The sequence below is a fragment of the Chiloscyllium plagiosum genome, unplaced genomic scaffold (genome assembly GCF_037043375.1).
Source record: "Chiloscyllium plagiosum isolate Xiang-an unplaced genomic scaffold, Cpla_swu_hap1 HiC_scaffold_24, whole genome shotgun sequence".
NCBI lineage: Eukaryota > Metazoa > Chordata > Chondrichthyes > Orectolobiformes > Hemiscylliidae > Chiloscyllium > Chiloscyllium plagiosum.
In genome coordinates, this window is record NW_028270162.1 from 52,508,238 (window position 1) to 52,526,304 (window position 18,067).

The 18,067-nt window shown below is 40.2% G+C and overlaps 2 long non-coding RNA genes across 3 annotated transcripts in view; both read left to right on the forward strand.

The window, feature by feature from the left end:
• Positions 1-18,067, forward strand: part of LOC148145445 (uncharacterized) — a 30,322-nt gene that overhangs the window by 174 nt on the left and 12,081 nt on the right. The gene's annotated exons all lie outside the window — the stretch shown is intronic.
• LOC122562811 (uncharacterized) lies at positions 57-6,876 on the forward strand. Of its 2 annotated transcripts, none has more exons than XR_006315422.2 (3): positions 57-73; positions 3,664-3,832; positions 4,273-5,859. It is a non-coding gene; the product is annotated as an uncharacterized LOC122562811 (long non-coding RNA). The 2 variants fall into 2 exon arrangements; XR_006315421.2 differs by lacking the exon at positions 57-73 and adding an exon at positions 130-508 and having other exon boundaries at positions 4,273-6,876.

The following is an 18,067-nucleotide window of genomic DNA, read 5'->3' on the forward strand; positions in this document are numbered from 1 at the left end:
AGACTCTCCTCCAGGATCCCGGTACGCTCCGCGCCACCATTCATCCAGTATCCCGGCAGCCTTCGCGGCGGAGGTATTGTGTTGATTATAAGAATAAATGTTATAGGTTGGATTGCTTATCCTTTTAGATCTGTTTTCTTAAGTAATAAATCATTTCCAATTACAGGAGAGAGGCCTGTCATACTGGAAAGACATTGTCCATTACTCTGGAATCACCAGGATACTACCTCAAATTGAAATTCATAGTGTCATTCACAGTTGCATGTATATTTATGTACTCTTGTGGTTGTGGTATACAAAAAAAAGGTGTTTAACGTGTTGAGTATATGAGAGGCAGGTGGTAAAATATTGAAATCTCTTGGACGATATCCAAATACATTGCTGGACAACTGGCCTAGCCGTTCACCACCATACCAGTCGAGAACATTCAAAACACTAAACTACTTTCTCCCACCTGCACTTGTTTGCCAAAGAAGCTCACTTTTCCAGGATTATCTTAATTGCAAAGGTAATCCTGTCTAATTTTCTCTATAGGCAACTAAACTCCAAACATTCCATGTCCTTGCACCTTGTCTCCACCTCTAAGTGAGATGAGCTCATGAGTATTTTTGTCTTTATGTTTGGAAGTGCCAACTGTTGCTGGCAGTGTCCTCCCTTTCCCCAGCTCACCAGGTCAAGCTTCCCCAAAAATCTTTCTTTATCCTGGTCCTTAAATGCATCTTTCTTGAGTTTCTCTCCTGTCTCCCACAATGCTTTCTCCAAACTCACCTTATCTGTGGAACCCCAGTCCTACAACTTGTACTTATACATTTAAATTGCTGACTACTGAACTCCATTTCCTGACTCCTGTGCTGGCAGATATTGTTAATGATTAATTGACCCTCCTCAGGTACTTTACTGTTCTTTCAAATTCACTGCTATCCTTAACAAAATATTTGTGTAATACAGCACCATCTTCAAGTTTCCCCTCCACTCCAAAGCTTTTGAATGTTTTATCACCTCCCATTTCCCATTCAATTCCCATTTTACCCAGAATTCTACCTCTGAATTCATCCAATCAGGTTACTGTCCTATCACTGTAGTGAAATAACTCCTTAAAGTCACAAATAATATCCTAAATGATGACAAAAGCAAACTTTCCATTCTTGATCTGCCTGCAGTCTTTGACCATGGTCACTACAATATCTTCCCCAAACACCTCTACACACCATTATCTAGCTTCATGGAACTGTGCCAGCTCATTCCATTCTTATCTAATCATAGAGATTCACCAAGATGGCTTTTTTTGCTTCTCTTGCACTGTTACCTTTTGGTGTCCTCTGAGGATTCATGCTTGGTTCCCTCCTATTTCTTGTCTTAGAATAACAGCATCTCCCAGCTCAGTGAGCAAACTTACGACCTGAACCACAACCTGAGCTACAAATATTCATAAATATCACAACATCAGGATCAATTTCCATATAGGCACTGGACAGCAACTCTATCCTGTCATCTCTTCTCTGGACTTTTCCATGCTCTCTAAGTTGTCAGCCTTCCCCTGTACAGGATGAACAGAACTTTTCTCCCAACTAAATATTGGGAAGACTTCAGTTCTTGCCGCAAACTCTGTTCTGTAGTCACTTGAATCAACCTCTCTTTCTGGCAACTGTTTGAAGCTGAATCAGACTGCTTGCAACCTAGGTGTCATTTTTAACCTCAAAGTTAGCTTCTGGCCTCATGCATGTCATTTTCTTTTTCATCTTAATGATATTGCATTGTCCTGTTTGTTATTGAAACCATCTTCCATGCTTTTGTTGCCTCTGGACTTGACAATTTCAATAGAATGGTGGCCAGCCACTTGTCTTCTAATTTCTGTAAGCTTGTGGACAATCATGTTTTATGGAAAGGGAGAAGGTGATAATTTGAATGATTTCATTTTTCTTCTGATATGACTGTAAGTTGAGTTTTTTTAATATCATTCAGTTCCCTTTGAAATAGGGTGCTCTTTGTTTCTCCCAAACTTTCTGATTGTGAAAGTTTTTAAATGACGTCCAACAAACTCTTACCAAGATTTACAACAGAAGTATCATTTAAACATGCATTCAAAATTGGGGGATAATTGTCACAACATTTAATAAAAGCATATAAGGAAAAAAGAAAAGGGAAAGGAAAAGGTTACAATTAAGAATAACATAAATCAGATATTAATTCATTGACTTTTTATGAGTTCAGAAAGTGATTGCCCCGGTCAAGATTCTTTTCTGTAGGAGTTTTCATGTCAGTTCAGTTGGCTGAAGTTTCAAAATTCCTTTGAATTTGACAAAGGAACAGCAAGATTATGGTTTATAGACTTAATCCACTGTTCCTGCAATTATTGGAATCTTCCAGAGAACTAGGTTTGAGCAGGTATTGAACTTGGGGCAAATGTGGCTCATCTTAGAGTCTGGCGTTCAATGTAAGGCTTTGCAAGTAGACTCAATGTGAGCAGTAAACTCGAAACTATTCTATTGCTTTGGTCGTGTCCAGTATTCACCTTAAGAGATAAATGCAATCATTAGTACCTTCACAAATATAATGAAGTAAAGCTTCTATTTCTCCAGTCGAAACCCGCTATTTATTGCATGAAATAAATGGTGAGCTGTTAGTGCTTCTTCAGGCATGATGAGTTTTAAAAGTTTTCATTTATTCTCAGTCTCTGCTGGGAAGATACCGTGTCCATTGCTGTTTGGTATTTGTTTGACTGCAATGTCCACTCATTAGAAGGTCTGTAAGATTCCAGGAGGATCGTTAGCTTTTTCGTGGTAATGCTGATTGGAACTTCCTGAAATTATAGTCAATTTGCACTGTGATTGACAGTGGTCATGTTCTAGTTCAGTAAAGTCCATTTTAAAACTTAAACAAGAAAGTATCGTTGATAAAATAATTCATTATCATTTCTCATGACTTATTGAGATGGCACAAGATTTTGCTGTGTGTGTCTTAATACACATTAAGAGCTGTTGATCAGCCATCTGAGCTCTCTTTTTTTTTCCCCTGTTTATATTTTTTTATTTTATTAAACAAATCACAAAACAGTTGAGCTCTTTCTTAAATTGGCAATTCCTTGCTTTTAAAACTCTCATTCTGGTTTTCAAGTCCTTACTCATCCCAATCATTATAATTGCTACAGCCCAATAGCTTTCCAAAGTATTTGCATTTATCAGTCCACCATCGGTAGCTGTGCTTCAGCTGCCAAGGCCTTAAACTGTAGGATTTACTCCCTAAATCTCTTGATCCATCTACCTGTCTTCCAATATGCATGATGCTCCTTAATATCTACCTCTTTGACCAAGCTTTTGTCATCTAACTTAATTTCTCATAATGTGGCTCAGTAACAAAGTTTGAATTGTAATTTCCCTGTAAAGTATCTTGTGATGTTTTATATTATAAATACTATATAAATAGGATTCTCAAATGTTTTCATCCATGCATCACTTTAGCAGAACAATGGGTGCAAGAAAATAATTACTGGTATACTACCCCATGCACTTTGGTGTTTGCTTCCACAAAGTGTTCATCGGAATGCATGGGAAAAGTCACACTACTTTAATCAGACCCTGTTGAGCTGATACCTAGTTCTGAGCTGGAAAGCTTCAGTGTTATGTTGTTTGCCACGTTCACCTGGTTCCTCTTCTTTGTTTCCAGACAATTCAGCCCATCGAGTCTGTGCCAGACAAAAACAAACATCTATTGGCCTATTATTCTTAACCTATTTGCCTTGGTATCATAAGTGAGCATCAAAATGCTTCTTAAATGTTGAGAGTTTCTACCTCTTCCACTGTTACAGCAGTGAGTTCCAGATTCCCATCATCCTGTGAGTACAATTTAATTTCCTCACAAGCGGTGAAAATCTAATTTTGCAGTTGCATGTTGTAAAGTAACCTATATCATACATGTAAAACTATGTTGTTGCTTGCACTTAAGACAACTTATGCTGCACACATAGGAACCAGTCTTGTATGACATCCATGATGAGGGTTGTGGGAGAAAGATTTCCTACCCTGCCCACTCACAGCATGACCACACAAAAAACACAGAAGATGGTCTGCGAAATACAGAGATCAAGCCTGCCAACACACACAGAACACACCCACAATGCCCCTGTCTTGGCCAAATCGGATAACATAGAAACCAGACATGGCCAAGCTACTCCCATACCATACACTTCCCAAACAACCTTCACAGTAAGCTCCCAGCACGATTGGCACTGTGGTCCCAATACCCTAAGGACAGGCTCATTTCCGATTGAAATAGGTACCGCATAAAGAGGCAGACCGAGAGCCCCCGGAAGACTTCACTCGGAGGAGGAACACAATGGACACTCCTAAATGCCAGGAGAAGGGACATTTACACATAGTCACGTGGACGAGAAATGAAATGAAGAATCCTTTAGAAGACATTCTCACCTACTTTAAGAGATGGCTGGAATTTCCTGTGTCAATTACAAGTGAATTGCTGCTGCCAGACGCTTGATTAATTTCCATTCGATTTATCCTTGTTTTAATCGCTTTACAATTTTCACTATTGTACTGTAACTGCTTTACAATTATCACCTTTGTGTTGTACCCCTATAAAGCCTGCCTGCACCTTCCGATTGGTGAAGAGCATTCTGGCCATCTGTGCAAAGAATCAGTTCTGTGTCAGCCTGGTCAATTTCTCTTCCGCGATACCACTTTGTTTAATAATCCGCTTGTCAATTTCACTGCGATCCTCATTTCTGGCCTCTGATTCATTGGGCTGAATTTCTCCGACAGGGTTCTAGCTGTTCTCTTCTATAGTTGTACATCAGTTCCTTGCATTTTGGTCCAACTTATTGATCACTTGCGATCTTTGAGAAGATTTGTAGCTCAGGTTGAGGTTCAGGTTGTAAGTTTGCTTGCTGAGCTGAAAGGTTGGTTTTCATGAAAGCCAACGTTCCAGCACAGCAAGCAAACTTAAAATCTGGTGAACTACTTCTTAAGTATAACTGCCACCCATCACATACTGTTGCTGTTGCAAATTCCTCATCGCTTCTATTTGTCTCTCCAACCGAGCCACTCGATCTGATAAGATTCGCATCCAACACCATTAATGGCAGATATAGTCCGCAGTAACCCTTAAACTCTCTTTAAACTCCCACATCTTACAAGAAGTACATATCCTGTCCCTCAGGATTCCCTCCAACAACTTGCCCACCACTGAGGTCAGGCTCACCGGTCTATGGTTCCCTGGCTTGTCTTTACCGCCCTTCTTAAACGGTGGCACCACATTTGCCAACCTCCAGACTTCCAGCACCTCACCTGTGACTATTGATGATACAAATATCTCAGCAAGAGGCCCAGTAATCACTTCTCTAGCTTCCCACAGAGTTCTCGGGTACACCTGATCAGGTCCTGGGGACTTATCCACCTTTAACCATTTCAAGACATCCATCACTTCCTCCGCTGTAATCTGAACATTTTGCAAGATGTCACCATCTATTTCCCTACAGTCAATATCTTCCATATCCTTTTCCACAGTAAATACTGATGCAAAATATGCTAAGGTCCTAGGGAGTGTTGCTGAACAAAGAGACCTTGGAGTGCAGGTTCATAGCTCCTTGAAAGTGGAGTCACAGGTAGATAGAATAGTGAGGAAGGTGTTTGGTATGCTTTCCTTTATTGGTCAGAGTATTGAGTACAGGAGTTGGGAGGTCATGTTGCGGCTGTACAGGACATTGGTTAGGCCACTGTTGGAATATTGCGTGCAATTCTGGTCTCCTTTCTATCAGAAAGATGTTGTGAAACTTGTAAGGGTTCAGAAAAGATTTACAAGGATGTTACAAGGATGTTGCCAGGGTTGGAGGATTTGAGCTACAGGGAGAGGCTGTACAGGCTGGGGCTGTTTTTACTGGAGCATCGGAGGCTGAGGGGTGACCTTATAGAGGTTTACAAAATTATGAGGGGCATGGATAGGGTAAATAGACAAAGTCTTTTCCCTGGGATCGGGGAGTCCAGAACGAAATGGCATAGGTTTAGGGTGAGAGGGGAAAGATATAAAAGAGACCTAAGGGGCAACTTTTTCACACAGAGGGTGGTACGTGTATGGAATGAGCTGTCAGAGGAAGTGGTGGAGGCTGGCACAATTAAAACATTTAAGAGGCATTTGGATGGGTATATGAATAGGAAGGGTTTGGAGGGATATGGGCCGGGTGCTGGCAGGTGGGACTAGATTGGGTTGGGATATCTAGTCAGCGTGGACAGGTTGGACCGAAGGGTCTGTTTCCGTGCTGTACATCTCTATGACCCTATTAAGTACAATTGTGCTAAAGACATCTCGATCACAATGCTATTTGAGCTGCATTATTCAGTTTTGACCATATGTTTTGCATATGGTAGCAGACTTCATATGATGTGATGTATGGAGAGTCGAGACAAGTGAAGCAAGGCCAGTTGATCAGGGAGCAACTCTGTAACAATTTTAAAGTTATACATCTGTCTTTTTTTATCTGTTACTTCAATTTCTTTTAACCTTCTTAATTAAAAAAACACATAGCTGAACAGCTCTGTCAGGCATTTGTGAAGCATGTGGATGAATCATTGAAGTATCACTATGAAGGAAGCAAAGGATCTGTGGGATTCCATACTGAATATCACTGCAGCACCACTCGTGGGAGATTACAGTGTGACTGATTTGCACCAGAAACTTGATTATTAATGTAGCACAAAAAAAATCAAAAATATAACTACAGCAACTGTGTACATCTCAATCCTTTCATATCAATAAAGAAGAACAGTCTGAGGACTAATAGAATAGAGGCTAGGGATTTGTAAAATTACAAAGGTAACATTAAAAAAATGGTGCTTTTATTATTTAGCAGATAACAATAAACATGTGACATTGACCTCATTTTGAAAATATTGCTGTCAACTATTGGATTTTCCAGTGCTTTCTGGATTTTGATGAGAAACCAACTTGTCGTTTTCCCAGCAATTCTTGAAACTCATATCCTTCTTACACTTTGCCATTTTAAATACGCACTAGTACAAGAAAAGTACAAGAGACACTGCCAGAGGTCCAATTATTACATTGGGTCAGGCAAGTTAGACACTGGAACCTAAGCATATGCAACAAGTGTGGTGCAACAAGATTTACTGGGAGGTACCAGGATCAATCCTCGAGTTTTCTATTGATTTCAGATGAGCAGGCAGTTAGGGCCATTTTTAACTGATGACCTGGAGGTGCATTGGGCACTGACAACCAAACTTTAAGTGTAAAATAAAAAATTAGCCTATGTTTCCCTTGATCAGCAAACGGTGTCCATTGCTCCCTGCAGGAAATAATCAGACAATTGTTGAAAAGGAAAGGATAATTCTTAGCCGTTACATCCTCTCCCTCCCATTTGCTTCCCTCTAATCCTCCATATCACCAAGGCAAAGAGCTTAATGACATTTGCTCCTTGGTCTTGTGCTTGAAGGTTAGTATTTTGACAAGATCTGGCAGATATCCAGCAACTCTCAAACTGCATGCCAGCACAATTCAATGCTTGCAAGTGTGAATGGTGGGGAGGGAAGTAGTCATCACTTTACGTAAATGTCATCTCTGGTTTGTGACAACAAGTGCAGAACCCTGGGATCCTGAGAGCGGAGAAAAAGATGAAATAGGGAAAATATGAAGAGCAGATAATTTCCAAAAAGCTGTTTGAGCAGAAGCAAAAGAACAATCGACAGAAAAAAAAGCAGAATGAAAATAACTGTGTTTTAGTCAGGAAGCAAAATAGCGATAAGAGTCACCAGAAAAATAACAAACCGAGAAAGAGATTAGAAAAAGAAACACTGTCACAAGCATTTTGTTTTCCAATTTCATAGTGATGTGCATTTTCTTCACAGATTCCACATCTTATTGTTACTATTTCAAGTAGCATTGTTTCTCGGGGGATCCATCCAACAATCCATCTGTTGCCATCATCCATTCACCCTTTTCATTCAGTTACAAAGCTACTGTTGCCTCTTACCACAAGTGCCACAATATTTGGTTCAATATCTGAGGCTTATAATGAGAACTCTTTGAATGGACCATGTGGTTTCAAAGGAAAACTTGAGGAAAACTAACAGAATTTCACCATTGCTGGGATGCACGAAGAACAATTTTTTTCAACAATGAAAGTAGAATAATCCACAGAATCTATGAGAGTTGTATTGAAATGAAGAAACATCACATCATCAACTTAACCCATTCTTTCCAAGTGAAATTGTTTAAAACTTCAATTTTCATTTTCCCCTAGTCTACTGTACTGTATGTAAAACTCCAACCTGACTTCATCCAGTGACTGGTTTATGATAATTACAATTTCCATTTGTCTTGTGTGTTTAACACGGCAGAAATTCAAAAGTGTGTCACATGAGAAAAAAGAAAGTGAGCCTAACATTGACATATTAGGAAAGGTAACAAACAGTTTATTCAACGAAGTAGTTCCTAAACAGCATTTTAAATGAAGGGAGAGCGAGACAGAGTTTAGGACAAAATTCAAGTGCTTAGGGTTTACCTGATAATGAATTGACCACTTTGGGATAAAAGAAATGAATGATGCATAAGAGCCTACATTCATATTTAGAATAATTCTTGAGTTTTCCGAGAGCAGTGCAGGAAGAGGTGCAGATGTGGGAAGGGGTGAGACTGAGAAACGAGAATTATGTAATTTAGATGCCAATGTACAATGGAAGCCATTGTAACATAGAAAATAGGAGCAATAAGTGATTTCATTGAATCTTACAATATTCTTAAAAGACTACATGGGGGGGACAGACAAAGATGTTTTTTTCCCTGCCCTTTGGCAGGGGATCTAAAACTGGGGGTACAATCTTAGAACAAGGGGCAAACCATTTAGGATTGAGATGAGGAAGAATTCTCTACCTGCAAGATTATGGAAGCTCAGTCATTGAATAGTTCAAGGCAGAGATGGATAGATTTCTAGATGCTAATAAAAAGGAACATGGAGATAGCAAGATGGAAGTAGACGATAAGCCAAAATTTCAAATGGCAGAGCAGATTAGATTAGATTCCCTACAGTGTGGAAACAGGCCCTTTGGCCCAACAAGTCCACACCAACCCTCCAAAGAACAACCCACCCAGACCCATTCCCCTACATTCACCCCTGACTTCACCTACACCTAACACTATGGGCAATTTAGCAAGGCCAATTTACCTAACCTGCACATCTTTGGATTGTGGGAGGAAACTGGAGCACCCACGCAGACACAGGGAGAATGTGCAAATTCCACACAGGCAGTTGCCCAAGGGAGGGAATTGAACCTGGGTCTTTGGCGCTGTGAGGCAGCAGTGCTAACCACGAGCCACTGTGCAGCCCCATTAAGATGTGAGGGCTTTTTTTTGCCTTATATATTTTCTATATTCACATGTTTCCCTTTGCTACCAGAATTAATATTATTAATTTATTTCAACTGGACCATTGCAACTAAGTTCAAACCTGTCCTCACCAGCTCAACAGGAATAGTAGTATAAAAGTTGCATCCAGCGGCCTTGAACCTCTGCAGGTCTTCTCCAATCTGCTGCAGTTGTGATTACAGTTCATTAGCAATTCCCAAGAAACGGCATTACAGCCATTTTTGGCCAAAGTTGTGGCAGAAAATCTGGAAATCCGTTTCAGAAAATTGAGTCCTTTAACAAAGTCTGACTTATCATAATAGCCCCATGGGTGTTGTGGTAAATTCTACTGTCTCCCCACCAATTTTGCTGAGGTCAGTTAACTCAGCACAAACAGGGAACTAAAGAAGGGACCACCCTAGAGTATGTGCTCAACCACAAATGCAGAAATTTGCTGAACTAACGGGAAACCTCCCTTTTTGCACTGACCTTCACTCTTCACCCGCACTTCTTGGGGGAAAAAAAATAGTACGAAAATATAATGTTTATATAAGTTTTGTCGGTGATTAATGATTCAGAGATATAATTCAAATAATGCAGTTCTTAACCACACCCTAATATCACTCCATTGCCAGAATTAACTGTTGCCTTCTACCACATCTTCAAACGTCTTTGTTCAAAAGTTAATTTGAATCACTGTTTATCTTTGAAAAGTGTACGTTGAATAAAACAGGACATCCTCAATGACTTAACCAGTAAACCAATGCAAAAACACAGAACAGGAAGAATCTTGACTTAATATTGGTTAAGTAAGTTTCAGTTGTAATGATTGTGCTACTGCATGAGTAATTCAAAGATCTAAATTAAAAGTCCACATGACATGAATTGAAATCTCACCGTAATAGTTTAGGGATTTGAATTCTGTTGGAAAAACTATCTGGGCTAAGTGAAACTATTGGATTGTCCAAAAAAAATCCAACATCTCCATAATATCCTTTTAGGGAAGGAAACCTGCTGTGCTTTGTGTTGTTGCACTCCACCTCTTATCTGCCCTCCTGAAATGGTCTAACACACACAGTTGTATCAAACTGCGCCTATAGCAGGTGATCATGGCAGCCCACTATCACCTTACTTTACATTTTTCACTGTGATACAAATTTATCACTGATAAAAGTATAATTAATTGTAATTTTAGAATAGGAATTAAGCTTTAAAATTACAGAAAATAATAAATACTCCACAACTCTGCTAGAACAAAACAATATTCATAATTCATGATTTTGTTTTTGTTTTCTTAATATTTCAAAATCTGCCAATCTGAACAAATCTCACATCCCTCTTGTACCAAACAAACTTCCCTACAATAAACTCATTACTAGCTGCAACATGTTAACTACACAGGAACATGATTTCAATGACTGATGCAGATTTTCAATCCCTTTTGTATTCATTGAATTAATTCAGTACCAAGCCAGGTAATGGATTAAAATACTTTATAAAATGCTGCAAGTATAAAAGATTATAGTACATTCCAGAGATGTGTTAATGGAACACCAAGCCAGAAAAGTGGAAATTAGGACGGTGATCTATTATTTTATCAGTGATGTGTTTTGGGAAGGAATTCCAGGGAGTAGAGCTTCAATATCTGAAAGTACTACTGCCAATGGTGGGAATGCCATGATTCAGGCATGATTTAAAGATGAGGATTTTGTTTTGAATGATAAGAAACTAATACTAGAGGCTAGCAAGAATGGAGGTGATGAATAAACAGTAAGTACTGATGTAGAGATGTGCAGCAGATTTTGGAGAAATTGGAGTTCATGGAGGGTGGTAAAGGTGGCCTGCAAGAACTGCATTGGGGGCCACAGGGCCTGGAAGTGTAGAAAAGTGGAGAGATTAGGATTCAGCAGGAGATGTAAAGGCAGAGTTGGGAATTATTGTGAGGTGACTGTAAATGGTCAAGCTGGGGAGGTGGTACTGGAAATTTGCTGATCAGAATTGAAAAAAATAGAACCTGCAAATTGGTTCAAGCTGAGATTGATTAGGGAGAAGACCTTGGGCCAGAAATGATACATGCAGCCTTCCCAATGTTTAACTCAAAGAGAGACTCTTCCAAAGCTGAGCATTGGACATCCAGTCAGCACAAGCCAGTTCCAAAGCAATAGGAAATGTGTACCTGTTTTTAATAAGATGGTTTGAGGCCATGTGCTGGAGGTAGACCCACAATGCCCTTAGGGAGAGAATTGCAGGATTTTGAGCCAGCAGGTCTCATTCACTTGTATTTATTCTGATCACCGGATGTTGTCTATGCGCCACAATTATGTACGGATTATCGGAACAGAATATTTTTTGGCGGAGCACTTAGGAGTGCCACGGTGGCTCAGTGGCTAGCACTGTTGCCTCACAGTACCAGGGATGTGGGTTCAATTCCATCCTCAAGTGACTGTCTGTGTGGAGTTTGCACATTCTCCCCATATCTGCATAGGTTTCCTCCCACAGTCCAAAGATGGGCATAGAGTCATAGAGATGTACAGCACGGAAACAGATGCGTCAGCTGAACTCATCCATGCCGACTAGATATCCTAACCTAATCTGGTCCCACCTGGTCCATATCCCTCCAAACCCTTCCTATTCATATGCCTTTTTAAATGTTGCAATTGTACTAGCCTCCACTACTTCCTCTGGCAGCTCATTCCATACACGTACCACCCTCTGCATAAACAGTTGCCCCTTAGATCTCTTTTATATCTTTCCCCTCTCACCCTAAACCTATGCCATTTCGTTCTGGACTCCCCCACCCCAGGGAAGTGATTTTGTCTATTTATCCTGTCCATGCCCCTCATGATTTTATAAACCTCTATTAAGTCATCCCTTAGCCTCTGACCCTCCAAGGAAAACAGCCCCAGCCTATTAAACCTCTCCCCATAGCTCAAATCCTCCAACCCTGGCAACATCCTTGTAAATCTTTTCTGAACCCTTTCAAGTTTCACAACATCTTTCCAATAGGAAGGGGACCAGTATTGCATGCAATATTCCAAAAGTGGCCTAACCAATGTCCTGTACAGCCACAATATGACCTCCCAACTCCTGTACTCAATACACTGACCAATAAAGGAAAGCATACCAAGCATCTTCTTCACTATCCTACCTACCTACAACTCTACTTTCAAATAGCTATGAACCTGCACTCCAAGGTCTCTTTGCTCAGCAACACTCCCCAGGACCATACTACTAAGTATATAAGACCTGCTAAGATCTGCTTTTCCAAAAAGCAGCACCTCACATTTCTCTAAATTAAACTCCACCTGCCACTTCTCAGCAGATTGGCCCATCTGAGAAAATCTTCTTCACTGTCCACTACACCTCCAATTTTGGTATCGTTTACAGACTTACTAACTATATCTCCTATGTTCACATCCAAATCATCTTTATAAATGATGAAAAGTAGTGGACCCAGCACTGATCATTGTGGCACTCCACTGGTCACAGGCCTCCAATCTGAAAAACAACCCTCCACCACTACCCTCTGTCTTCTAAGTTCAATCCAGTTTTGTATCCAAATGCCTAGTCCTCCCTGTTTACCACAAGATCTAACCTTGCTAACCAGTCTCCCATGGGGAACCTTGTCGAAAGCCTTACTGAAATCCATATAAGTCACGTCTACTGCTCTACCTTTAGCAATCCTCTTTGTTACTTCTTGAAAAAAACTCCATCAAGTTTGTGAGATATGATTTCCCGTGCACAAAGCCATGTTGACTATCCCCAATCAGTCCTTGCCTTTCCAAATACACATACACCCTGTCCCTCAGGATTCCATCCAACAACTTGCCCACCACTGATGTCAGGCTTACTGATCTATAGTTTCCTGGCTTGACCTTACCACCTTTCTTAAACAGTGGCATCGTGTTAGCCAGCCTCCAGTCTTCTGGCAGCTCACCTGTGACTATTGATGATATAAATATCTCAGCAAGGGTCCCAGAAATCATTTCCCTAGCTTCCCACTGAGTTCTCGGGTACACCTGATCAGGTCCTGGGGATTTACCCACTTTTATGTATTTCAAGACATCCAGCACTTCCTCCTCTGTAATATGGGCATTTTTCAAGATATCACCGTCTATCTCCCCACATTGTATATCTTCCATGTCCTTTTCCACAGTAAACACTAATGCAACATACTCGTTTAGTATCTCCCCCATCTCCTGTGGCTCCACACAAAGGTCACCTTGCTGATCTTTGAGGGGCCCTTTTGTCCTTAATGTATTTGTAATAACCCTTTGGATTCTCCTTAACTCTATTCGCCAAAGTTATCTCATGTCCCCTTTTTGCTCTCCTGATTTCTCTCTTAAGTATACTCCTACTGCTTTTATACTCATCTCAGGATTAATTCGATCTATCCAGTCTATAATTGACATATGCTTCCTTCTTTTTCTTAACCAAACCCTCAATTTCTTTAGTCGCCTGGCATTCCCTACACCTACCAGTCTATCCTTTCACCTTAACAAGAATATACTGTCTTGCATTTAATGGAAGTGAATTTTCAGATAATTTCAATTTCAGCACTGTATATAATTCAGCATAGTCAGAATTTAATGCAACATTTTTTTTTAATGGAACAACTTCCAGTTAAGCAAAGTGGTGATCTCCTTTGGATTAGGAATTAAAATCAATTTCCTTCTCGGTACTGAAGATGCGATGGAAGGAATTTTTTGGTATTTCAGTCAAAAATACTCCAACCATTGTCATAAAAAAGGAAGCGAAATGCACTCTCAGCATGCCAACTGCGGTGCATAAAATGACTGCAGTATTTGTTTCATTGATTATCTCTAATACAAATTGCCCTGGCAACTAAGCTCCTTTTATGTTTCTTGGGAGTTTGAAGATTGGGAGGCCACAGCAGAAGTGGGAGAAGGAGGGAAGAGAGGGATGCTGCAAAAAAAAACAGATCAACTTCAAACTAATATAAACTTGTCTTTTTATTCAAATCTGTTGAGCAGGGTACTATATTTTGCATATTGGTGTGCCAACTTCTGACAGGCAGCTGAGTCACTTGAGAATTACATCAGCTTTCTTTCTGCTCTTTGCACCATCTAAATGTGGTGTCCTAGGATACTGTGCCTCGTATTGTTACAATGAGCAATGCAGTTTAGAGTAATTCATTGCAATCTATTATGTGCCTCAAACTGAACTTTTATTGAAAGAATAGTCTTAAACTCAAAGGTTTGGGTGGCACAGTGGCTCAGTGATTCCCGTTGTTGCCTCACAGCACCAGAGATCCGGGTCCGATTCCAGCCTCGCACGACTGTCTGTGTGGAGTTTGCACATTCTCCCTGTGTCTGCTCTGGTTTCCTCCCACAATCCAAAGATGTGCAGATTAGGTGAATTAGCCTTGCTAAATTGTCCATAGTATTCAGGGATGTGTAGGTTGGGTGCACTAGTCATTCCTGAAGAAGGGCTAATGCCCGAAACGTCGATTCTCCTGTTCCCTAGATGCTGCCTGACCTGCTGCGCTTTTCCAGCAACACATTTCCATCTCTGATCTCCAGCATCTGCAGACCTCACTTTCTCCTCCTGCATTAGTCAGGAGTAAATATAGAGTAATAGGGTAGAAGAATGGGTCTGGGTGGGTTACTCTTCGGAGTGTTGGTGTGGATTTGTTGGGCCAACTGGCCTGTTCCCACACAATAGGTGTTCTATGATTCAATGTGTGCGGAGGCCCAGAAATGCCGAAAGAAAAAAAATAACTTGTAGAAATTACTACAGCATCTCTAATATCTACCTTAACTAATAAAACAAGTACATAGTGCATCAGTTTAATATCTGTCAATCTAAGGTTATCATCATTAATAATGCAAGACTCCCTTAGTGGAGTGCCAACCTAGGTTATGTGCTCATGTCTTGGCTTTAACCAACCTTCTCACTCAGGCACATCTTCTACAAACAGAACCAGACTGACACTGATGGTTTCATTAACAACGCTAACAACCTTACTGTTGGAATTGGTTGCGATTCCAGAATTCTCAAAGCACTTTGAACTTCTGTTCAAAGTTAAAATATTGTTTCCATAACCAGATCAAGTTTGCTGAGAAACTAAAAGTTCCCCTTTATGTATGCCATAGATCAGATAGGATTGGTGATTTGAAACATTATGTATGCCAAAAGGCCTTCTGTACATTAATCACACTGTGTCACAACTGGCTAGATATTCCCATCTTCACTGTAAGGGCACCAAGGTAGGAAAATCACAGACATTGACAGAGACAACTAGGAAACAATGACTGGTGATCAGAAGAGGTAATGAAAGTCAGAATGGATGAGAAGAGACCCCCTTTTTGAAAAGAAAAGGTCAGCGAGTTCTGCAGCTTCTCAGTACATTTACGTGCAACAGATTTTACCAGAGACTCCATACCAAAGTGGGGCTCCTAGTCAGACCAGATTTTATTTAATCCAGAGCTGACCACTAAGCAAATACTATAACTTCATGAGATGGAAGACTGGTAAAAAAAAACCTATTTAATTACAATCAGTGCCCAATCAATGAATGTGATCTTAGGGATATTGGTAAAGTTAAATACCAATGGGATAGTAACACAAGAAGGTTCTAAATATTTTCAGGAAATTATAGTTTAAGATTTCATAAGATGATAAGATTTTAGTTAAACATTTCAGTTATTGTCCCTGTAAGAAAGTGATGTCAGCAGAAAAAGAGCAACTGATTGGTGAGTATCTATAGCGGAGTATGGTAAGCTGGGGAAAACACATAGAAACAACCATGCAATTTAGGAGCAACAGTAGGCCACTCGACCCTTCAAGCCTCTTTGCCTTTTGGTAAGATCATGGCTGAGCTAATTATTTCACAATTCTGGCTAGCACCAATGATTTGAGACCCCAAGAATTTATTTGCCTATGATTTTAAAATACTCAAAGACTCTGGGCAAAATTTTAAAGAATTTATTTGAAAATGGAGGGTATCTCTGACTTGTACCTTGTGGCCATGTTTTTGGGAGTTAAAAGGTGAGTTATAGAGTCATAGAGATGTACAGTACGGAAACAGACCCTTCGGTCCAACTTGTCCATGCCCAACCCAATCTAGTCCCACCTGCCAGCACCTGGCCCATATCCCTCCAAACCCTTCATATTCATATGCCCATCCAGATGCCTTTTAAATGTTGCAATTGTACCAGCCTCCACCACTTCTTCTGGCAGCTCATTCCATACACATACCACTGTCTGCATGAAAACGTTGCCTGTCAGGTCTCTTTTATATCTTTCCCCTCTCACCCTAAAATTATGCCCTCTCGTTCTGGACTCCCCCAACCTAGGAAAAGACTTTGTCTATTTATCCTATCCACGCCCCTCATGGTTTTATAAACCTCTATAAGGTCCTTGCTACAAGATTTCAAGCATATCTCATGCTCTTGTACACAGCATTTATATGGCTAGTCCAGTTTAGTTTCTTCTCAATGGTATTCCCTCAGAATATTGATAATGGGTGATTCAACAATGATATTACCATTGAATGTCAAGGGACAAGCGTTAGATTCTTTTTGTTTGGAGATGTTAGTTACCTGACACTTGTGTGACAAAAGTTTAATTTGTCACACATCAGTCCAAGCCTGAATATTGTCCTGGTCTTGCTGTATTTGGATGCAAATTGCTTCTGTACCTGAAGAGTCTTAAGTGATACTGATAAATATGCAATAATTTTTTTAAAAATCCCAACTTTAGATCTTATGATGGAGAAGAAGTTAGGTTATAGATGAAGCACTTTTGTTACACTGAAGAAGAACTAGGAGGTTAAAATGTTTAGCAACAGTAGGATCTTTATCATCCGAGAGGTTCACTCTACAAACAGCAAGATTAGGCAGCTATTTCCATTCAAAATGGCCAATAATGTCATCATGCCATCTTTAAAGCTAGTCCAAGACCGACCTTAAATGTTCCACTGTGTGTTCAGAGTAAGAATTCCCAGATTCACATGGGAGCCATTGGTTTTTACCACTCGTTTTTAAAATGCACTGTCATCTTGAGGCAACAATGAATTGTGTTCTCCCACCTATTACTAGTATTTCTGACACAACTGGCAAATTCAGGTCACTGGCACCCTCCATATGCACCTATTGCATACCAAGGAGGTTACTGTACTTATTTATTTGTTGTATTGATCCTGATTTTACCTTATTCCTGCTGTTTCTCAGTTAAATCCAAGTACAACTGCTCTTAAAATTGCTGTAATTGAGAGAGGTGTGTTTTTTTAAGACATAATAACAAGTTTTTTTTTAAATCGACTGATGACTTTACAGATTTTCCATGAATGTCAGCATTGTATTTTGCTCTCTCCTTTGGAATTTAGCATGAGCTGGTCCCAAGCAGTTGAGTGGCATGTTTCTCTGATTCCCAGTTAGCTGGTGTCAGTCTTAGGACTCACTCATGATTTATATTCATTCATTGCAAGCCACTCCCCTGCAGATCCAATGCCTCTCCAACTCCCAAGTCAGATGTTGCTGACCAACTTCAAGTGGTCCTTTGGCCCATTCTTCAAATGATGCTATCGCCAGGTGTTCCTTTCACCCCAAGGATACTGAAGTAATTAAGAGCAGCACTGTCCATTTACTGCAGTGGTGCCCAAAGTCTGGAGTGTTGCAAATGTTTTCCACTTGTTTAAAAAGCTTGCAAGTATAAGCCCAGCAACTATAGAACAGTCAGTTTA